Source organism: Scyliorhinus torazame, chromosome 8 (genome assembly GCF_047496885.1).
Source record: "Scyliorhinus torazame isolate Kashiwa2021f chromosome 8, sScyTor2.1, whole genome shotgun sequence".
Taxonomy (NCBI): Eukaryota; Metazoa; Chordata; class Chondrichthyes; order Carcharhiniformes; family Scyliorhinidae; genus Scyliorhinus; species Scyliorhinus torazame.
In genome coordinates, this window is record NC_092714.1 from 28,502,572 (window position 1) to 28,526,279 (window position 23,708).

Sequence of the window (23,708 nt, forward strand, 5' to 3'; positions counted from 1 at the left end):
TGGTATTGTTTTGCTGGACCATTTTTCTGAGGGTGGATTTTAGGGTCCAATTCATGCGCTCCACGATACCACTCGACTGTGGGTGGTATGCAATGTGGAATTTTTGGGTAATGCCAAAAATCGTGAGGACGTTCTTCATGACACGTCCCGTAAAATGGGAACCTTGGTCGGATCCAATGCTGCGGGGGAGTCCCCATCTCGTAAAGATGTGGTGCGTGAGGATCATGGCTGTGGTCTTTGCCGTGTTTGTTCTGGATGGGAATGCTTTCACCCATTTTGTAAACGTGTCTATCACCACGAGTACATATTTATAACCATTCCTGCAAGGGGGCAATGGTCCTATATAATCAATCTGGAGGTTAGTCCAGGGGCCATTAACGGGTCGGGTGTGACTGAGCTGAGCCTTTTTGGCGGATCTGTCCGGGTTGTTCTGGGCACAGATAAGGCAATTCTCAATGTAGTGATTTACATCATCCTTTAAACTCGGCCACCAGCAGAGCTGCCTGAGGTGGGCTGTAGTGGGATCGATTCCCTGATGTCCATGACTGTCATGGAATAAACAAATCAGTTGATTCCTGTCCTGTTCAGGAACCACATAAAGGGTATCTTTTAACACCACACCGTCATGTGTGGTCAGAGCATTTTTAAACCTCTCATAGGGTGCTGGATAGTTTGCTTTTGAAATCTCCCTGAGATTGCTGTCCTGCTTCTGGGCCTGCACTAAATTCTCGATATTAGTCTGCGAGACCTGAACTGCATTCACTGGTGCGCTTTCGGGGGGTGACCAAAAATATCCATGCCTGGAACCTGCTTTAGCCAGTGCGTTGGCTTTTACATTTCCAGGGGGGGGGAGGAACGATGGTGACTTCGAACTTTGACTATCCCAAAAGTCCTGTTCTGTGCTCTCTCTAAAATGTGACGGAGCAGTGGGGCTGAAGGGAGGGGTTTTCCGTCTGCGGAAACAAATCCTCTTGCTTTCCACAGGGGTATGAATTCCGTAAGGCTGTTGCAGACATAGAGGCTGTCCGAGTATATGACTGCTGGGCTGGGGAAGGAATCTGGGTGTTCCACTATGTATGCGATGGCCGGAGGTTCTGCCGCCTGCGCGCCTAAGTGTCCTGGAAGTTTTATTGCTATTTCTTCTAGGGCACGTCCCTGCGCGTCCTCGACATAAATACCGCATCCTGTTATGCGTTTCCCTTCTAATATTGTGGAAGATCCATCCACATATATCCTAATGGGTTCGCACGTGTCTGTGTGCTTGGGGCTCTGGGTTGAACTACCTATCTTTCTGGGGGGTGTTTTAGCAATAAAGGGGCCTGTGTTGTGGTGTGGAGATATAATTTCACATTCATGGGGCGTTCCGGGGTACTGTAAGTTGTCGGCTAAAAGGGTGTGGGTCTTTGTCCTTTTAACAGTGATGTCCCGTCCCTGCAAAAGGAGGGTACATCTGGCTGCTCTTATCTGACTAACTGTACCGTCCTTGAGTCGTCCGTCCAGTAAAAGTTGGGTGGGGGTGTGTTCTGTGAGGATTGTGATAGGGTTTAGTCCGGTAATGTACGAAAAATACTGTACTGCCCAGAATACTGCGAGTAGGTGCCTTTCACAGGCTGAAAATCCCTGCTCCAGAGCATCTAAAACTCTGGAGGCGTAAGCCATGGGCCTTAACTGTTCGTGCCGTTCCTGAAGGAGCACGGCCGAAAGGGTGCGGTCTGTGCTTGCTACCTCTATCGCATAGGGGGAAAGCGGGTCTGGAACTTGTAGTGCGGGGGCTGCTATGAGTGCTTGTTTCAATGCATCCACAGCATCCGTATGCTGCGGAAGCCATTCCCAGGAGACTCCTTTCTTTTGGAGGTCTGAGAGGGGTGCTGCCTTGCTGGCGAAACCGTCAATGTGGTTTCGGCAGTAGCCAACCAGTCTTAAAAATGACCGGTTAAACGTTCTGGGGAAGGGGCAATTTAGCAATCGAGTCAATTCTTTTGTGCTCGATCTCGCGTTTACCATGTGTGATAATTGTACCCAAATATATCACCTTATCTTCCAAAATCTGGGCCTTTTTGGGGTTAACTTTATATCCAATTGCTTGTAGGAGTTCCAGGACAGAAGCTCAATGTGCTCTTCTTTGGGCTGGTTTAGCACACTGGGCTAAATCGCTGGCTTTTAAAGCAGACCAATGCAGGCCAGCAGCACCAGGCCAGAATGCGATCAGAGATCTGTTCCCGTACCAGCCTCCCCGAACAGGTGCCGGAATGTGGCGACTAGGGGCTTTTCACAGTAACTTCATTGAGGCCTACTCGTGACAATAAGTGATTTTCATTTTTTTTTCATTTTCTTGGTGTCTGTCTGCAGTAATAGGTCATCTACGTACTGGACCAGACATTCGGGCGAGAAAATTTGGCTAAACCATTTGCCAGATGTCGGTGGAAAATGGAGGGGGAGTTGTGGAATCCTTGTGGAAGGCATGTCCACGTGTACTGTTGATTTTTAAAGTTGAAGGCAAATTTGTATTGGCACGCCTTTGCCAATGGAATGGACCAGAATCCATTACTGATGTCCAAAACCGTAAAGTATCGGGAATTGAGTCCCTGCTTGAGATGGTCTCGGGACTTGTTGCTACTGTGGGGGCTGCTGCGGGGGTGATTTTGTTGAGTTCCCGGTAATCGATGGTCAGTCGCCATGATCCATCAGGCTTTCTCACTGGCCAAATCGGGGCATTATTAGTGGAGGCTACTGATCTGAGTACGCCCTGCTCTAATAAGCTTTCGATTACTTTTGCGAATTCTCCCTCTGCCTCTTGGCGAAATCCATACTGTTTTGGGGGTCTAGGGTCAGGTCCTGTGATTTGTACTGAACCAGTCATTCGGCCACAGTCGTGCTTGTGGGTCGCGAATGCTGTCCTGTTCCTTTGTAAAACTGCCCTAACCTGCTTGTCTGTGCTAAGTGTCGTCGGGTTAAACCACAATTTGCCTACTGCGCTAATTTTGTTGGCGTATTAACCTATTGTGAGCATTGCGGGGGCTCTTGCAGATTTTGCCATTTTCCAGACACACTGGTTGACTGGATCAAATGATAGGTTGTGGGAGTTCATAAAGTCTATGCCCAAAATGTGTTCTGCTGTGTGGGGCAGGTGGACTAAAACTATAGGGTGCTTGGTGGTGATGTTGCCGATTTGAATGGGTACAGGGGCTGTGATGTGTCCCTGCTGTGAGTGGCCTGTAAAGCCGCTGAGGGTGATAGTGGCTGTAGTGGGCCATGTGTCCTTTTGGAACATGGTGGAGGAATTTATTGTGGTGCGGGACCCTCCTGTGCCCCAGAGAAACTCGATGGGCTGTCCCCGTATTTTCGCTGCAACTACCGGTCGTCCGGACCTATCTCAAAGGGTGTCACAGACCCAACAGGGGGAGTCCGAACACTGTCAGTCCGTTCCGTTCAGGTCCGTCTGATCTGAACGGGTGCTCACACTATGTATGGGCTCTGTCTTATTCTTACTTAGAGTGCCCGTCTGCTGGGCTCTCTGTGGCTTTCGTGGGGCATTGCACTCTCTTGCAAACTGTCCCAACTGTCCACAGTTGGAACACTCCTGTGACTTTGGTGGGGGGCTGTTCTTTCCCTCATTCACCCATGCGGGGTTCTGGTGTGTTTTAACTGCTTGTATGTCTGCGCCGGCCTGCTTTTCTTCGGGATTTTTAACTGCGGGTTTGTTTTGTACAGACTGCTCCCAGGCGCGGGACAATCTTTTTACGACCCATTTCTCATTATGAGCCTCCTCTGAGGGATCATAGTTCGCACAAGCTTTTTGTCCTGTTTCTGTGGCATGGGAGATAAGGGTGCGGGTCCATTTGGCCATGTTGTCTGGGGACAAATGGGCACGGTCTAAGTCTCCAAAAACCGCTGCAAAGTGGATCCACAGGTGTCCAGCAAATGCTGTGGGGTGCTCGGTTTTCTTTTGCCTGCATTTATTGAGGCCATCTACGGGGTCACCCCGGTTATACCCGATCGCGTCTAGGACCGCGGTATGCATTTCTGCAAGGGTGCCTCCTCCTACATTCTGTGGGTCAGGAAGGGCTGCTACGACCGAAGGGTCCAAACTCAAAACTGTGAGCTTTACATGCTCTCGCTCATCCAGGCCATACATGGTCGCCTGCTGCTTTACTCTGGCAAAGAAATGGTGGGGGTCTGAGGTGGGGAGGAACGGTGTGATTTTCTCGCACGCGTCCCGTAATTGGGTCACTGTTAAGGGGGTGGTGTACAGAAATTCTGTATCATCCGATGTGGCTGTGAGGTGGGTGGTGACTGGGTTCATTGAAGCTTGAACTATCTGCTCTGTGGGGGGTTGGGGCGCTTTCCTCTTCTGCGGCTTTCCCTGCGCACATGTTCCCTGAACATATCTCTGCGCTGTCTCATTTAACTCTTCCCAATCAGGGCCGTCTTCCTCATCTAAGTTTGCTCCAAAGGTTTCCTGGAATCCTTTTTGGACTGAAATCAGAGATTGCAGCTCTGCAATCTGTTTCCGGCACTTTGCGTGGTCTAGTAGGCTTTGTCTTTGCTCCGTGGTGGCAGCATGGAGTGCTCTTAACGCTGCCTTCGGGTCACTACACTGCCTCTGCAATGCTTCTACCTGATTCTCGGTCTCTTCTCGTGCCAGGACTGCACATTGCGTGTCCTGATAGGCCTTCTCATACTGGGACTGGAAGCTGCTTACGTGCGCCAGACAAGACTGGTATGCCCACTTGGCATCATCCACCTCTCCGTCTTTTGCTGCCAACTTCCTCCTTAACTCTACATTCTCTCTTTCTACCTCACTAACATCGACCTTACTCACTCGATGCCTGCCTTCTATCTCTTTCCGGAGCATCCTAACGACCTCCTCTGTGCCTCGCAATTGTGCCAAGCAGGACACGATTGCCATCGGCTTGCGAGCTTTCCCTAAGCTCTTGTGAATCTCGCTCAGGTTCTCCCACCAAGTATGTCCTATACTCCCGGTACCTGTTTCCTCATTGCTACAGAATTCGCTCCAAAGGGGCCAGCCTTTCCCTTTAAGGTACTTCCTAATTTCTTCTTCCCGTACGTCCTACTCTACTGCTGCTGGTTGCTGCGACCACAAATTCCTCTGGGTTCATGAGGCGCTGCATTGCCTGCATTGCTATCTTTCTTGTCTGGATGCTTCTTTTAAATTTGGAACAGGGGAACTAAGGCGGTGCTGTAAATACGGGTGCGGCTTTCGCTAATTTCCGAAATACAAATGCCCGACAGTTTTGTCGCAACAAAAAATCTATCAGTATTACCTTATAGCCCTGTTAGTTTTGCATGCATACACACACTTCCGAATTATGAGGATTGATCAGAACTGTTTGAACACTTGTGGTTTTCTGTTCCCAATTGGATCTCTAATTCAAATTTTTGGGTTTTCCCGGAGTGGTTAAGCCACTTCTAGTTCGGGTATCGGCGGAGTCACCAGTAATATGTTGCTAACTTTTGGTTGGTTCAATTGGCTCTGTTTTATAACCTTTGCTCTTGAGTTGCCAGGTATCTTTATGATACCGCCACGAGATTCAAGTCCAAGTAATGATCAATAACTCAATACACCGATTAGTAAGATTCAAATCAAAGCACATTTATTGTACACAGTAATCGCTACTCATGCACAAATTCTACATCTAAGCTACTTCTACAACTAACAGGCCTATACTTAGCTTCGGACTGGTCCACCAGGTCAGGGGAACAAATGGCCTTTCGTTCGGGTTCTGAGTCTGCGGGATTCAAAGTTGGTATGGATTGGTAGCTAGGAGTGCCTTTCTCGTAGCGAGCGTTGACTTAAGACTTACTGGATATCGGCGGCAGTTGAACCGGTCACGGTCAAGGTTGGTTCGCGTTGCTGGGTGACCCGGTCAAGAAGAACGATTTGAGCTTGGGGGCTTAACTTTATAGTCCCCAGGGGCTTCCCGCCTTTTGGGGATGACCCTGTATCTGGTTCCAAGTGTTTGGACTTTGTTCCAATCGCTTGGTTCGATTTCTCCAATACTGGAGCGGTTCCCTGATCGATGGGCGGTCTTGAGGTGCCGTTAACCACTTTTGTGTTGGCTCCTGCTGGCGCCGGGGAGTCTGGCTTAGCTTTGTTTGTCCCAAATGTTGCGATTGTTCCCGGGGATTGCTCATTAGTATGTAGATGGCTGCTACATTATTATGCAGATGGCAGCTTGTAACGATGCTGTCTGGGCTTTTGCAGAGTTTAATACACAGTAAACTTGCACCTGCTGGTTTCTGCCTGTGTTGGCTGAATTTCCCTGCAGGCTTTGCTGTTCTCCATTTTACATCGGGAGTTGGCCAACCCATGTGGCTACACCCTGCACATTCTGCATTCCAGTGTGCAGAGAAAATTGAGTAAATTGTAGTCCCTTCGGGGGCAAGGGAACTCCCAGAGGACCCCCTTCTCCAACCATACAACCAGAGAATGGTTACAGCACCGAAGGAGGCCATTCAGCCCATCTTGTCCATGCCAATGCCAGCCCAAGTCCCCTTTCTAATCCCACCTCCCTGCACCCGGTCCATAGCCCTGCAGCTTACAACACTTTAGGTGCAGATCCAAGTACTTTTTAAAAGAGTTTAATGTCTGCCTCCACCACCAATTCGGGCAGCAAATTCTTTACATGGACCACTGATGCCAGGGCAGTTATTAACTTGAATTTTGATTCATTAATTAAGATCTTACGGAGCATCTCATTGATCACTGCATGATTTTTTTCACGGAATCTATTGCTCAAAAGACTTTCAGTTGCATTGTTCATGACCATAATGCTCATATTTTCACACATTTCTAAACTCGGCATGAGCAAATTGATGTTTGTCAGAAATTTAGCCAGTGATCCAATTCCGGGTCCCTATTCATTTTTCCATGACTTCATTTTTTTGCCCTTACCATCTATAACTGTAGAAAGACTAAATCTGGTTGCCATGTCTACATCGTGTAAAATAAAAATATTTCCATTTTTGTCCCACACATTTAAATCAACTGTTAGACAGGGCAGCACGGTGGCGCAGTGGTAGCACTGCTATCTCACGGCGCCGAGGTCCCAGGTTCGATCCCGGCTCTGGGTCACTGTCCGTGTGGAGTTTGCACATTCTCCCCATGTTTGCGTGGGTTTCACCCCCACAACCGAAAAGATGTGCAAGGTAGGTGGATTGAACACCCTAAAATTGCCCCTTAATTGGAAAAAATGAATTGGGTACTCTAAATTTATTAAAAAAGGAAAGAAAAAAAATCAACTGTTAGACCATAAGACATAGGAGCAGAATTAGGCCATTCGGCCCATCGCGTCTGCTCCGCCATTCAGTGATGGCTGATATGTTTCTCATCTCCAGTCTCCTGCCTTCTCCCCATAACCCCTGATCCCCTTACTGATCAAGAATTAATTAATTAATTGATCAGGTAACCACTGATTAAAGTCCCATGGTGATGGAAGACTGACAATGGGATATGAAAGCATCCTCCAAAACTTATATACTGATCGTCAACCTGCATCCTTTAGTAAGATTCTTAATCTGCGACAAGAAGGGCAGGCAAAGTGTCTGTGTAATTTCAAGACAATTTGCTTTTTTTCCTCTCTAATTCATATCACCTGATGCCATTGACATTTATTCAATATTTTGATTAGAAATGTTAGGTTCTGTTCAGGGGATGTAATAATGCCCTGACTGGGTAGACCGTAGATCCACTGACTTACCAAAAACAATTATTTCACCATGTTCAATGACCATTTTCATTTGGGACATTTTCATGGAAGGCTGCCTCAGCAGCAAGGGTATCTCACTAGAGACTACATCAGCACTGATAAAGTGGCTCACTCCAGCTATTTTGCATGGACTCACCACTCTTCTAAGGTACCTTAATATGTTATCGTCCCCATTCCGGAAACAAGTAGAACTTTCATACTCCCTGATCTTGCTTCAGTGCTTACTACTGAGTAAACATAAATAACATTTTAACCAATGTATTCCACACACTGTTGAGGTACAGCCACTATCCAATGTGGCACAATTAAATGAATCCACGACTAATACACTCGTTACAGGATTAAGGCTTCTTGTGACTCATACAATTCCCTCAGACTCATCATAATCATCATCTTCTGAATTCTGTGTTCTGCCTGGCTTTGAATAAAGGTTCTTTTTGCGAACTTAGAGAGGATGTGTTTTGCCAATACAGGATGATAGCAGGAGTTCCACGATTATGCTTTCAGATTATAACGAATTAGTCAGACATCTTTTCTGAGTTTAAACAAGGAATAGATTTATTGAAACTACTTCCTCAATTGAAACAAAACTAGGGAAATTGCAACTATCATTTGTACGCCATACACAATCCCTGGGCACATGCGCACATTAGTATAGATGGTAGAATAAGAGTTTAGGCTTAAACATTTGTTACAGTTCATGAGGAAGATAAAACAAAGCAGTATACAGTTAGCTGATCTTTGGCTGGTCACAATGTGGTGATTTCACATTGTGGCCATTTTGTTCAGTTATCTTCCTGGGTGTCATTGTATGGGGCAGATTTTCAAGTTTGTTCCACAAAAGTCCTTGGTGTTCAGTAGGTTACTTTTCTCAGGATGGTTACATTGCAAGTCCGGGCACAATACAGCCGAGAGAGAAAGTGAAAGAATACAGCTTCTTTGCAACCTTTTAGTACAGCATTCTGATCGGATTCCTATGGGTCAGTAAATCATTCTTTAAAGTCCCGCAGGTTGTATATTTCAGAGGAATTTGATTAATTTGTGTCTGCTAAAATTATATCATTGTTTTTAGAACAGGTAATTAGTTTTCAATGTCTCATCTCAGAAACCTTTGAAAAGTTTCAGGAGAGTGTAAAGCCGAATGGAGATGGGTGTTTCCCGCTCTCCAGGGGTTTTGAGTGTCTGTTCCTTTTCATCCCATTTAGTTTAATGTAAGTTTGTATATTGTGCTTGGCTGGCACTCCATTGTCTGAATCGTGTTGCAGTTTATTGTTTTGTTTAATCTAGTCAGAAATTGTATCTTTTTAAATAAAGCACATCCTTGTAACAACCTCCAGGAGAAACTCGCCCATTTGAAAAAGATGAGCATAACCTTCTTAACCTCGTATTTTGCAGTCACCGAGAATGGGATGTTCATGATGTCTCTTCTCCTGTAAATTATTTAACTTGATTGATTGATTGATCGATTTGATTGATTCGATTTTATTGTCAAATGTACCAAAATACAGTGAAAAGTATTTTTCTGCGGCCGAGGGAACGTACACAGTACGTACATAGTAGACAAAAGAATAATCAACAGAGAACATTGACAAAAGGTACATCGACCAACAGTGATTGGTTACAGTGTGGAGTAGGTCAGAACGCTGATAGGAGATAAAGGAAAAGGGACAGGGGGAAAGAGCTTGCAGAGAGTCGCCATGCTCCAGTGCCATCTTGGATATTTTCCACCATCATTCATGACTGAATGTAGCAGGGGTAAAAAAAACTTTGATTCATTGGTTTTGGGACCACATAATTCTGCCTTCACGGTTGAACATTCATGGTATCCTGTAGTTTAGCTTCGCCAGGTTGACATGTCATTTTGGGTACTCCTGGTGCTATTCCTGGGCAGACTCTTCTAAATTGAGGCAGAGTTGATCCCCTGACTTGATGATAATGGTAGAGTGAGGGATATGCCAGGCCGAGGTTCCAGACTATGGTTGAGCACAATCTTGCTGCCTGTGATGGTCTCAGAGCTCCCCATGAACGTTCAGTTTTGAGCTGCTACATCTGTTCTGAATCTATTCCATTTAACAGTGGTAATGCCACACAGTGCAATGGAGGGTGTACTCCGTATCACAGAAAGGCCTGAAAACAATATTACGGGAGCTTCATTGTAAATTCTAACAACACGGTTACCTCCTCATCAGATCTAACCTGGGAACAGCATTTAAACCAAAACAAAAACAGAAAATGCTGCACAATCTCAACAGGTCTGACAGCATCTGTGGAGAGAGAAGGGGGCTAACCTTTTCAAGTCTGGATGACTCTTTGTCAAAGCTGGAGAGAACTGGAAATGGGGTCAGATTTCTACTGTAGCGGGGAGGGGGGTGGGGAAGCTGTGGGGCTGGCTAGGAGCCCAGCCATAGGTGAAGATGGACAAAGATGTTGAGGACAGAAGACAAAAGGAATGTAAATGAGGCTAAGAAGGGTGCTGATGGTGGTACATAAAGAGATTAGAATGTGTGAGTGGCAGAACAAAGATGAGCAGTGCGTGAAAGCGCAACTAGGAACAAATGGCCCAAGTGGGGTGGGGGAACAATGGCGAGGGAAAAAACAGATCAATGGAAGAAATGAAAATAAATTGATAGAAATATAAATGGCGTGAAGGTGGAGGAGAGTTCACAATCTGAAGTTGTTGAACTCAATATTAAGTCCAGAAAGCTGTAACGTTTGCCATGTAAACCAGGTGGGCTGGTCAGTAAGTTGTGTAGACACCTCCAACAAGCTAAAAGGAAAGCTATGCGCAAAATCCTCTCCTGGTCAACGCATTCGGGACTTCGCAGTCCACATGTATATGTGTGATAGGAGCTGAGCTGGATCATTGATCAGGCGAAGGAACAGCTTGTTCTTTTTATCTCAGTTGCAATACAATCCACTGCGCCTTGGCACAGCCAGTGATTGAAAGAGATTGTATTAGCATACATAGTGTGGGCATTGCAGATAATGCACTGCATCCCTATGCATTCGTTTCACTATATATTCGGAGCACAATCCAGTGGTTTGTTTGAATTCAATGAAATCCCCGACAAGAACGCGGGGTTTGAAGCTGAGGAGCACTGGTGCTGCAGGCAGATGACGTGCGCGCTGTTCCTTGCAAGGTCAGCAAGCCACAAATGCCTCACACGTGGGGATCACTCACAGGAGTGCTCCTGAGAATCTCTTCAGAAAGGGGGCATTCTACAGGATCACGACTCTGTAGGTGGATAGAGGCGGGACTGCTTATCTACGTAAATATAAATTAATCTGTTGCACCGTGTACAGACATTAAACTGGGGAGTGGGGTCTGAGATTGCTGCTTGCCTGTGACATGTCGAGTTTCTAAGAGGGTCTTTAAATTCCCCTTGTTCAAGTTGGCAGTAATCCATTTGCTACAGGCAGTACAGACTGAATCTCTCCCTTCTCCATGTTCAGGTAGGGGTGCTGAAAATAATTGCAGTTTTACTGGTGCCCGAGCTGGGGTTAGCCTGGACAACACCAGAATCTGGGCATTGAACCAAGGGACTGAGCATTCACTCGGCATCGCACTGTCACTGTGTGATTTTATTACAGTACCTTTTTTTTAGAAACATGTTTCCACCTCCACTACCGGATAATTTAACGGAGTGACATGCCTCAATCAGAATTGCAGGACTAAGATAGAATATTGCAATGCTGGCACGAGCAAATTAACAATGAACGCTTGTCACCTCGCCACTGAAACCATTCAAAATGCACACAGCAGTCTGGAGCCTCACATTCCCAGCTCACCTACAGCTTGAGCCCGCCCCCCACAATGTGTGCCAGACACATAACTCATTAAAACTGTGAATGTCACGCCAGCTAATGAGAATGGAGCTAAGAGTCGGTCGCTTGCCTTCTTACACAACGCATTAAAAATCGTTCTTTTGCAACTGAAAAAGTGCTATTAGAGGAATGAAAGCACGTTTTCGCCATCATTGCCAGAATTAAAATAGCCATATAGATAATACCTTTAAAACAAATACATTCTAATATAATTATTCATTGCAGTTTGGGGGGGGGGGGGGGGGGGCAGAGGGAGAGGTCTGTAAGATTAATCAATTCCCCTCCAGCTACAAAAAGTGGCATTTGAGAGTCTAACCTCAATCATTCACCGTTTAACCAAAGCCCCAACCCGTGTCACACCGTTTATGTTTCAGTGTATGTCTGCAGGTCATTCTCACTCGAAACAATTTTTTACATTTGCGATTGAAACGAAAATGGACATAGACACACGAACTTCACTCTGGCACAGATTTAAAGATTTCAGCCCACGTCCAAAAGAATAATGCCCCAAATATGGGTCAGCAGTGTCCATAAAACAGGATATAGAATTGCAGGATGCAATGTTAATCGCTTCATTTTTGGGTCAATCGTGTAGGAATAAAGACTTAAGTCTTTTAAAAAAAAAGTTTCCCATCGATTTCTTGCAAAAGGCAAAGAAGACGATTGTTTTAAGGGCAGCAACAGTGGAGAGAAAAAAATGCACACAGTTCTGTATGTAACCTTGGCACAGAGCAAGCGTGTTAAAATCACCGCCCGACACCTTCCATCGGCGACCACTCCCTTTGCAACAAGCCTGCCTTCTGTAGCTTTCCCCCCCCCCCCCCCCGGGCCAGATTTGATTGACGGTTTCCCCTGGCGACAGGCCCCGCCCTATTAATCAGTTGCGGCATCGGGGCCGACCGACGTCCACCGCCGGGCCCCGCCTCCTCCCCCCCATCCACCACCTTGCCTACGTCAGCGCCTCATCCGGGGCATCCGCTGTGAGTGACAGTCCCCATAGCAACGCGCTCCTCCGGCCGCCATTTTGTTGTTAGGAGGAGAGAGAAGAGAGAGAGAGAGAAAATTTTTTTTTCAGGGCTTTCCCGCCTCGGAATACTTTTTCATCTTCTGCGGAGGGAGGGGAGAGAAAAAATATAATATTTTAATTTTCAACTCCACCTTTCACCCCCCCCCCCCCCCTCTCCATTGTGATTTTTTTTTCCCGGAGGCCGGATCGGGAGAGCGGCAGGAGAAAGTTGAATGGTCGGAGCGGCCGGAGAAGTCGGGCTGGCGAGCAGCGCTAGGAGGTGTAAAGCGGGTTTGAAAAAAGGCGGCGCCGAGGAGGTGTTTGCTGTTGCGCAGGTTTGTAGTGCGCGCCATTTTGTGAAATGAAAAAGAGAGAGAGGGGAAAATACAGGGGGGGGGTACATTTAAATCCAAAAAAGAACTGGCACCCGGGGAGAGGGGCGAGAGACAGCTGGGGGGGGGGGGGGAGGTGGCAGTCAGACCATCCTGAATTCCCGCACTGGAGATTTATTCATTATTTCCCTGCACCTCCTGCCTTTCCTCCATATTCCCCCTTCCTTTCCTCTCATCTCTTCTCTCCCCCCCCCCCCCCCCCGGGAAAGGAGGGCACAGTAAACCCAGTCGGCAGCGGCTCCTCAGCAACGATAGCGGCCCGGGCGACAGACAGACTGAGAGAAAGGGGAGAGGTTTGTCTCTTTCATTCCGAGTCCCCGGGCAGTTTATTCTGTTTCATCTCTTCTCTCTCTCCCCCCCCCCCCCCCCCTTACTTGTCGTCTCTTGGCAAAGCGGCCTGATGGCTGTTTTTGAGACATTTGCTTCTCTTTTGGGGTTGGTTGGATTCTCTTTCCGAGTATTATATTGTGGAGCCTCAGAGCGCGTGAGAGGAAGAAGATGGACTCTTTCTGACAGTGTTACTGTACTGGAAGTGTTACAGTGCATGTTGCACACCCGAGTGTTAGCCCTAGGGCACAGCCATCAGACGTGCATTAGACATATTCACGTTATTTTCATGTGTGTGTGACAGTTGTGTTCTATCAGTGATCTGGATAAATTTTAATCCGAGACATTTGACTTGTGTGGTTCAGAGGAATATTTGGCCTCTTCGTACATACAGCTGATGCATAGTTGCTCATTATTGACACCCAGCCTATAGTTGTGCATTGTAATTTTAAATTTTTTACTTTGCCTTAGATCCCGTCCATTTAAAAGAGGATTGTGCCTTTCTAAATATCATATTTGTCGTGATGCCTACTAAAACGGTCTTCACTCAAGGCCATTAAACATACTTGTATATATTGAAACGGTTTTTAAAAATGTTTTCTAATATGCAGAGAGGTTACAGGTGTTAAACTTAACCTGATGGGGCTGTTTAGCACAGGGCTAAATCGCTGGCTTTGAAAGCAGACCAAGGCAGGCCAGCAGCACGGTTCAATTCCCGTACCAGCCTCCCCGAACAGGCGCCGGAATGTTGCGACTAGGGGCTTTTCACAGTAACTTCATTTGAAGCCTACTTGTGACAATAAGCGATTTTCATTTCATGTGCACAGGTGCAACGTCGTCTGGCAAATTGTTCAACATTACAAATTAATGCACTGTCATGTTGAGATCTGGTACATCTGCAAACGTCAAACTCTAACATCAGTAAACATTAAATTAAAATTGTTTTAATGCACGGATGTTTACTTAAAAGTGTCTCAATGTCGACTAACTTTAGTTTTTATTTGATCAGGCAAATGTGCAAGTTTTGATTTGATTGCATTGACCGTGTCATCTTCAATAAATCAAATGAAAACTCCCCATAATTACTTTTTGGGATTAAGTTTTCGCCTCCTGAAGTACCGGTACGTTCAGGCCTGAACCTCAGTCTAATTTCAGTTGATCTCAATAAAGTGGTCCTTCCAAAACATTACTTTGTTTTCTATACGCAGACCTCTGGTGAAAAAGGTATTCTGTACAAACTGATAGTTTATGGTGCTGAAGTGAAAGTATCAGTTTGTTGTGATTGAAATTGGATTGTCAGTCACGTGATTTTAAAGTTTGTAGAGTTGAAATAGTAGGGAAAAGTTGTCTTTGTGACGACATCTGGTTAGCAAAAAAGGAATTATAGGTAGAATTCTTGCAGTCTTCATCCAACACCAAAATAAGTCAAACAAAAATCTGTTCCCGGCTATGTGTGCTTTGCTCAGATACAATAGAATTTGGCTATCTGACGTTTAATTTTATATTTGATTGTGCCACCGTTAGTCAGTGGTAACAGACTCATTAATCAGAAGTTTGTGGGTTCAAGCACCACTCCAGAGACTTAGCGGATGGGGCAGCACTGTAGCACAGTGGTTAGCATAGTTGCTTCACAGCTCCAGGGTCCCAAGTTCGAATCCCCGGCTTGGGTCACTGTCTGTGCGGAGTCTGCACATTCTCCCCGTGTCTGCGTGGGTTTCTTCCGGGTGCTCCGGTTTCCTCCCACATTTCAAAAATGTGCAAGTTAGGTGGATTGGCCATGATAAATTGCCCTTGGTATCCAAAAAGTTTAGTTGGGGTTACTGGGTTATGGGGATAGGGTGGAGCAGTGGGCTTAAGTAGGGTGCTCTTTCCAAGGGCTGGTGCAGACTCGATGGGCCGAATAGCCTCCTTCTGCACTGTAAATTCTATGATTCTATCAATATGGACTGACAGTCCCAACGCAATTGCAATGTTGAGGTGCTACCTTTCGGATGAGCCATCACATCACAGTCCCATTTACTCTCCATGGATGTAAAAGATCCTATGGCACTATTTGAAGAAGAGCAGTTCTCCCTGGTCAACATTTATCCATCAAACAACATCATGCAGAGTTTAATGGTTTCATTTATTTCATTTTTGATTGGGATCTTGCTCTGCAAATTGGCTGTCGCATTTCTCTTCAACACTGACTCCTTCAAAAAAGTGGGACATCCTGAGTTAATGACAAGTGCTACATGAATACAAGTTTTATTTTTGTGCACAAGTTTCGCTTAATGCATTCTAAGAATGCATTCTAGGAAGTGAGGGCTTAAGTGGGTTGGTGCAGACTCGATGGGCCGAATGGCCTCCTTCTGCACTGTATGTTCCTGCACTGTTATTGACCCGTCCATAAATGCACACCACAATAAACTATGCTACAAGTCTTTAAGCCTGTAAATTGAAGTATGGATTGCTAATTGGGATCACAATGTAACTTGATTTTCAAGCACTTAAAAACATAGACCAGTAAAAATTCAAATTTTTTACATTGTTTGATTGGTTCTGATTAAACAAAGATGCTGCAAGTGAGATTCACCTGATTTCAAATGTTGAATGATGTGAAGATGAGATTACAGCATGTACCCAATTAATGGAATTTTAGCAGCCCCGGTTGTCTGTATTCTATGCTCTGCTTCCATATTGGTGGACTCGCCAAACTTCATTGCATCCCTTTTCATTTACACGTGCATTTCAAAGACCGTTTCCCTCGTCAAGTCCCACCATGAGCGTGCTCCTTCCCAACTCAATGACCTCATTCAGTTTTTGTTCTCCACGCATCCAGTTCTGACCTTGTATTCCCCACATCTTTTACGTTTGCAATACCTACAGCTATTTTGGCTCCACAAACACAATTGTTTCATCCTTCTACTTCTACCTCCATTCTCAAAACCTCTACCTCTTTGATCTTCATCCTGATGTCTTGCTGTCTGTTACTTTCGTTTGGGTGATGCCATTTAAAGCACAGTTTATTCCAGTAGTTGTGCGAATCCTGCGGCTGCAGTATGGTGGACTATTGGTGGAGATTAGAGCAGAATCAGTATAATTAGTTGAAAAGGTGATGCTTATAATGGCCTGTGTTCAGAAGTTTACTTTATTCTTTTACAGTAGTTGCGTTGTGATTTGTTAACGAATCTCCCATGTGTAGAATATATTATTTTCAAAGTAATTGTGTGGCTGCCAAATTGCAAAAGTACTTGTGCATATATCTTTCACAAGAGAAATATTCTTTTAATTGGCAGGCCTCCATAAAACAGTCCTTTTTAAAACCAAAATTGACTGTAATACTGTTTTTACAACAATGCCAGCATATTAGTTTGTGTAATTTGTATATATTTTTTCAAAAAATAATTAAAATGGACTGGATAAATAAATTATGTCTTCCTATTTGTAAATTTTTAGTGATCTAAGATCTTGCCAAGGAAATAAAGTAATTTAATCCATGGAGAGTAAAGGGGACTGTGATTTGCTGTTACTTTTTCTGTGAAAACTATTGCAATGGAATAACTTAATTACAAATATCTATGAGCTGACCAAAGCACTTTCAAAATATAAAAATGTTCATTGTACTTCAAGGAGTAAAATTTCTCTTGTAGCTCTGGACATTATACTGAAAAGATGGTGCAGCTATAAAACAAGTACTTTCAATGCTCACTTTCCAACAAAAATCTGACTTTTTCATCTGGGGCAATCCACTCTGAGCAAAGTCAATATTCAGTTCAAAAATTTGGTATATACAATAAAATTATATTAAGTGATGAGATACAGCATTAGAATGATGTACACATAATTGTACTAAGCCTGCTGGATACTTTGGACCATCATGTTCATATAGTCATGTTTTCCTTAAGTGAGTCAGCAGGACTGATTATGTCACAAAGATATGACATGCAAGGGGGATATGAATGAGACACATTGATGTATTGATGTGAATAAAGTATAGACATTTCAGTAGGCCTGATCACATTTAAGATATTTTTTGTTCTTTTTTACCTTTGAATCATAGAAACGTAAAGCACAGGAGGCCATTTGGCTTATCATGTCTGTACTGGCCCTTCAAAAGAGCAGTTGTGCTGAGTTTCATATCCCTTCTTTGCCTGTAGCTCTTGCAGCTTTTCATCCTCAAGTACTTGTCCAACTCCCTTCTAAAACTATATGATTTTAGCTTCCATTACCTTTTTTAGGTAGAGCTTTTCAGATCCTGCCAACTCTGAAAATATTTCTCCCCTCTCAGTATTTCACTTCTCTAATTTTCTTGCTGCTTCTTCCTAGGAACCAACCCAATTTAGTAATGTGGTAATGTTAAATTGTAAATTTTTACTCCATCATCAACACTGTTACAAATTAGAAGATTCAACTTCTCACTCATCCCATTGAAGATGATTTAGCCCAGCTTTTTCTCGACAGGGAATTATTTCTATCTTAATTTTGTGTCACAAAGCATGCATGGATATTTAGTATGGGTAATGTGGAATCATCCACTTTGGTAGCAAGCATGAAATGGTACGAGACTGAGACAGGTTGGTATTCCGGAGCAGGCTCGTTGTCCTTGTACATGAATCTCAAAGTTAATGTGCAGGTGTGCAGCAAGCAATTAGAAAAGTAAATGGCATAGAGCCTGGTGAGGCCACACCTTGAGTCTGTGGATAGCTCTGGCATCCATATCAAAGGAAGGATGCAGTTAACCTGGAGAGAGTGCAAGGAAGCTTCATGAGATTGATAGAAGAAATTAAGTACACTGGATCTATAAACTCTGGAATGAGGTGTAAGGGACCTTGACATAGGATAGATGCTCTCAGTATGTTTCTTTTGGCTGGGGAATCTGAAACTAGGAACCAGTGTGTCAAAAGAAAGGGCTGGCTATTTGGGATTGAGGCTAAGACATTTTTTTTCAGTCAAAAGGTTGTGATTTTATTTTCACTTTGTTTCAGTAAGTGTAATGGTGAATGAGCATTGACAAGTTTCAGGATGGTTTTGGGCGCAAGTATGGTTGTCAGGATTTCACAAGTTCTGCTGGCATAGCATGAAACAAACTTGTGCACATTCAGTTAAGCTTATGCTTTTTTTCCAAGCATAAGCAAACAAGCCAATATAGAATTTTAGAATTGATTTAAAATAGTGGAAATTCTACTTCAAGTTGTCATCCACTTGAATTGTAAAACACTGCGTGTGTTTTACTTTCGTAAGCAAAATGCCCTGATTTTGTAAGGCGCTACCTGATGTTGGCATCTAATTTTTAATAATAACTTTTGCATTCATCGCATCTTTGGGAGACTTCATTCTTGTAGAATCCACAGAATCCCTACAGTGCCAGAAGGAGGCCACTCAACCCATTAATTCTGCACTGACTCTTTTCAGAGCACCCCGCCCTATCCTGTAACCCCACCTAGCCGTTGGATACTTGGGGCCAATTTATCATGGCCAATCCACCTAACCTGCACATCTTTGGACTGTGGGAGGAAACTGGAGCACCCAGAGGAAACCCACGCAGAAATGGGGAGAACATGCAAACTCCACACAGTCACCCAAGGTCGGAATTGACCCGGGTCCCTGGCATTGTGAGGCAGCAGTACCATGGATTATTCATTTTATAATGCCTGTGTAAATGAGCAATCTGGAGATTTTTCCTAATTTGAACATTATGGATAAAGTGCAAAAAATCTAGCGAAAATATACCTGCCTAATAGTGGTTGTAGTTGTCATAAAATGTCTATCCATGAAAGTATGTTTTACTACATGAAAGTAGGTTTTACTTCATTGCCTGCTTTTGTGTTCATAACAGATGATCAGAAACCACCCGTCTGACTGCATTTAATGTATATTTGATGTATGATTTTCTTCAATGAAGAAATATTTATTTCATTGAAAACTTGTTGCGGTCACATCACAGATTCCTTTTAATATGTGTGTAAATTATATGCTCTTTAAGCTATTGCCAAATAGAAGGCATTTGAAAGTGGGAAAAAAAAGCTCTTATAATTTAAGGAACGATAATTAAATGCTGTTTGTGCCAATCACATCATTAGTAATCCTGTGCTTTTGATCAACGAGGAGAAGCATAATGACTTTTAAAAAAAAAAAAAATGCTTCAAACTTGCGCGCAGCAACTTTGTCTCATTAGGTCACATATGCAGCCAAAAAACATCCAGAACATTTCAAGGACTTCAAAACTGAGTGAGTTCAGCAGTGTTTAGAATTTTGTGGACAATTGGATGTAATCCCCTCTATAACATGTCTACCTTGTGATTTATTCCTCAAGCCATTTATTGTGTAATTCTTATCTGTCAGATTTCACTACATCATGTTTTTAGAGTGACAACTGACTAATAATTGACATTGATCTGTAATATTAGCCAATTCCTCAATGTTTGGAGAACTTGACTCGTACTAGATATAAGAACATTTCTATTATTGTTTATTTTTTTAATCCTATTTCTTTATTCCCGTCAAAAATATTTGTGGCTGAAGCAAATCCTGTTTGTGTATTATTTATTCACATCCAGTAAATCAAAAAAATTATTGCATTAAATCTGGGACGATGCACCTTTGGTTGACTTAGTTTTTGAGAATTTAATAACATTATAGATTAATGGAGGTGAGGCATTTAGCTGTTGCACAGAACAATGAGGCTGATTTGGATTTTTGGGTTACTTCAATAAATAACTTCTTGCTACAAGGTAAATAATTAATCTTTTAACCTTTTATCTTTTGATGTGCAGACTCTGCGGGCCAAATGGTCTCCTATAGAGTGGATGTTCAGAGACTATTTCCTTGGGTGAATGTAGCAGTTACAAGGGGGCATAACTATAAGGTTCAGGGTGGGAGATATAGGAGGGATATGCGAGGTAGGTTCTTTACTCAGAGAGTGGTTAGAGTGTGGAATGGACTGCCTGCTGTGATAGTGGAGTTGGACACGTTAGGAACTTTCAAGCGGTTATTGGACAGACACATGGAGCACACCAGAATGACAGGGAGTGGGATAGCTTGATCTTGGTTTCGGATAAGGCTCGGCACAACATCGAGGGCCGAAGGGCCTGTTCTGTGCCGTACTGCTCTATATATTCTATGTAAGGATTGTTGAAGTAGGATGTCACTAAAGTTTAATGATGAACAATTTTTATTTGTGGGAAACCTGCAGGATTGCAATGATGGATTTTGATATTCCAGAATTATTTTTATCCAGATAGAGAATTTTGAACTGTGTAATACTGGGTTTAGGTATGCTGATTATAGGTTTGTCAATGTTGTCAGAGAACTTTGAATTATTGTATAAAGTATATTGCACAACTGCAGTGCCGTGCAAATTTAGTTTGTTCTCCCCTCCCCCACAACACAATCACCCAAGAAAAAAGGGATATTAAATTAAAATTATGTGGGACCTTTATGTCTAGGATTTTCCAAAGTATTTTGTAATCAGTGAATTATTTTTGAAGTGGATACTGCTATGCAGACAAGCACAACTAATTTGCACACAAGGTCATGTAAACAGCAAATCAGATAAATAATCAGTTTAAAAAAAAAAAAAGAAATATTTGTATCCACCTGAGGGCAGTTTCTTCTGAAATGCAGTACCTCCAGCAGTGCAGCAAACTCAACAATGCTTCAGTGTCAGTTTTAAATTTTTGTGCAAATCTCTAGAGTAGGTGTGTGTATGTCTGTGTGTGTTTGAATCCTCAACCATCAGAGTTGGAAGAGTTCCACCAACTATATTCACAACAATACTATAAAATTCACATCTGTAAATGAGGAAAGAAATCATTTATCAGTTGGTATGCATATTGTTTGTACGGCATAAGATCTGTATCCTAAAGCTTAACAGTTTAAAAATTGTCATTCTAATCTTCCAATTAGGCACAGCGTTATCACAGCCTTTATTGACTTGTTAGATCTATGCAAAAGTATAGAATCCTGGTACTACTATAAAGAGACTTGCATTTTGAAGAGCAGGTAATGGTTGATGGGTTGTATCAGTTGTATTAAATGTAGGAGACTGATGATTGCAACTTTCTGCTCTCTTGTGTGGCTCGCCATATTTGTTTCATAATGCCAGTGTGAAGCATATTTCATTATGTTATAGGCACTTTCTAAATATAATCTTCCTTAAGATGCCAGGAGATTTTCAAGAGTTCATTCAACATGCTGTGTTTTGACTTTCTTAAAAGTCTCGCCATTATCTCATTTTATTCTATGATCTGAAGTACCTGAGGTTTGCATTGTACTCTGATAATGTGCAAAACTTTTCCACAGTAATATTTCCATGTCCAGCGTTTCACCTCATTTTCAGATGTGTCTACAATCCAGTATTTAATGAGGTGGCATTTGAATCATTGAAATTGCAATGCCAGATTTAAATCTGACATGTTACATTTAATGCCCTTGCAGCTTAGTCTGAATCTTGCAGGGCGAATATCCATCCTCAAGTTAAGCATGTGCAGCCCGATTGGGATAAGCCAGAGTACTCTGAACATTAACTTCTTGCCATGCACATATTAACATTGCTGATGCCAATTTGGTCCTGGCATTAGGACTTGTATGAGGAGTAAGGTTGACAAGATTTTGTAATGGCTTTAGCTGTTTACTGTACACTTGATAGAACATGATAGTGCACACAGCCCTGTATTTTGGAGGGAAAAAAGAGAATTCCTCTTTGGAGAAATTGGCTGATCTATCCCTTAACACTTTTGAATAAGTGTCTTTCAATCTCAGATTTGTGGTTAAGAATTGATCTCGCATTTGCAGAAGAGAGTTCCAAACTTGTATCACTGTGTGTGGAAGTGTTGGAGGGTCTAAACAAACTAGCAGGATGTAATATTGGAAAAAGCAACAAGGTGTACAAAGAATTTGGAGCGATAGCACTAGAGTAAGGAATAATAAGGGATCAGGTGGTCAAAGTAAGAGGGAATAAATTAGGTTTATAGTGATAAGTGATACCCTGCATTTATTAGGAGTTAGATATAATTCTTGAGGGTAAAAGGATCAAAGGCTATGGGGGGGAAGGTGAAAGTGGGAACATATTACTGAGTTGGATGATCAGCCATGATCATAATGAATGGTAGAGCAGGCTCCACGAAGGGCCGAATGGCTGACTCTATGTTTCTGTTATTCGGTGATACATCTTACTTTTCTGGATATTTTATTTACTTTAGACTACAGCCAGTCTAGGCATCAGTTATTGTAATGCAAGTTTATCTGCAATATCTGAAAACCAAAATTATCTGAAATCCAAAGTGCAATCAGTTCTGAGGTTTTGGATAAAAAATATTTTACCTGTATATCCTTTCTAAGGTATGATGTCTAGAACTGTAGTACTTTAGGTATAGTCTAAACAAGGCCTTATTGCTGAAACATGACTTCTCCACCCTGGTATTCTAGTCTTGTGGAGAAAAGATCAGTACTCCATTAATATTTCTGATTATATTAGAAAGGGGTAGTGTCGGCGGTTTACGGAGCAATTTTGGAAGAGGAGAAGGCACTATTGGAAGGGATCAAAGCAAAGTGGGAGGAAGAGTTGGGAGAGGATATGGAGGAGGGGTTCTGGTGTGAGGTGCTCTGGAGAGTGAATGCCTCCACCTCGTGTGCGAGGTTGGGGCTGATACAGCTGAAGGTGGTATACAGAGCACACCTCACGAGGGCGAGGATGAGCCGATTCTTTGAAGGAGTAGAAGATGTATGTGAATGTTCCGGGGGGGGGGGGGGGGGGGGGGGGTGCGCTAATCACGTTCATGTGTTTTGGTCCTGTCCAAAGCTAGAGGATTACTGGAAGGAGGTTTTTAGGGTCATTTCTAAAGTGGTGCATGTGAAACTGGACCTGGGCCCCCGGGGGGGCCATATTCGGGGTGTCGGACCAGCCAGGGTTGGAAACAGATGCGGAGGCAGATGTAGTAGCCTTCACCCGAAGGTGAATCCTGATGGGTTGGAGAGCAACCTCTCTGCCCTGGCGTGGCGGGGGGACCTGTTGGAATTCTTGACTCTTGAGAAGGTTAAGTTTGAACTGAGGGGAAGGATGGAGGGTTTCTACAATTCATGGGCATTATTCATTATGCACTTTCAAGAACTGGATAACATTGAACATTAGTTGGGATGGGTGGGTGGGAGGGTTGGGGGGAGGGGGTCTGTGTGTGTTCATGGCGACTATGGGTGATCCCTAATTCCTTTTTGTCATTTGTTTGTGTGAACATGCGGGCTAATGTTTGGGGTTTGGTGGGAGGATGGGATCGTTATTGATTTGGGATTGACATATTTGTTACTGATTATTGTTTATTGTTGGTGGGTGTAAATTTGGGAGAAAATGTGAAAAAGGAGAATAAAAAATATTAAAAAAAAAACAACAAATCTTTCTGATTACATTTTGTTTTGTCCGTGACATATTAATGATCTATGTACCTGGACCCC

At 43.5% G+C, this 23,708-nt stretch overlaps 1 protein-coding gene across 5 annotated transcripts in view; it reads left to right on the top strand.

Moving 5' to 3' along the window:
• LOC140427708 (dual specificity tyrosine-phosphorylation-regulated kinase 1A) overlaps positions 1-23,708 on the top strand; it is a 168,821-nt gene that overhangs the window by 11,319 nt on the left and 133,794 nt on the right. For 2 of the 5 annotated variants that reach the window (XM_072513235.1, XM_072513236.1), the window contains exon 1: positions 12,580-12,896. The exons of 1 other annotated variant lie outside the window; for it this stretch is intronic. The gene's annotated coding sequence lies outside the window, so the exon portion shown is untranslated. Of the gene's footprint in view, positions 1-12,579; positions 12,897-13,193; positions 13,247-23,708 lie in introns of those variants that run through there. 2 more of the 5 variants (XM_072513231.1, XM_072513233.1) reach the window with 2 other exon arrangements.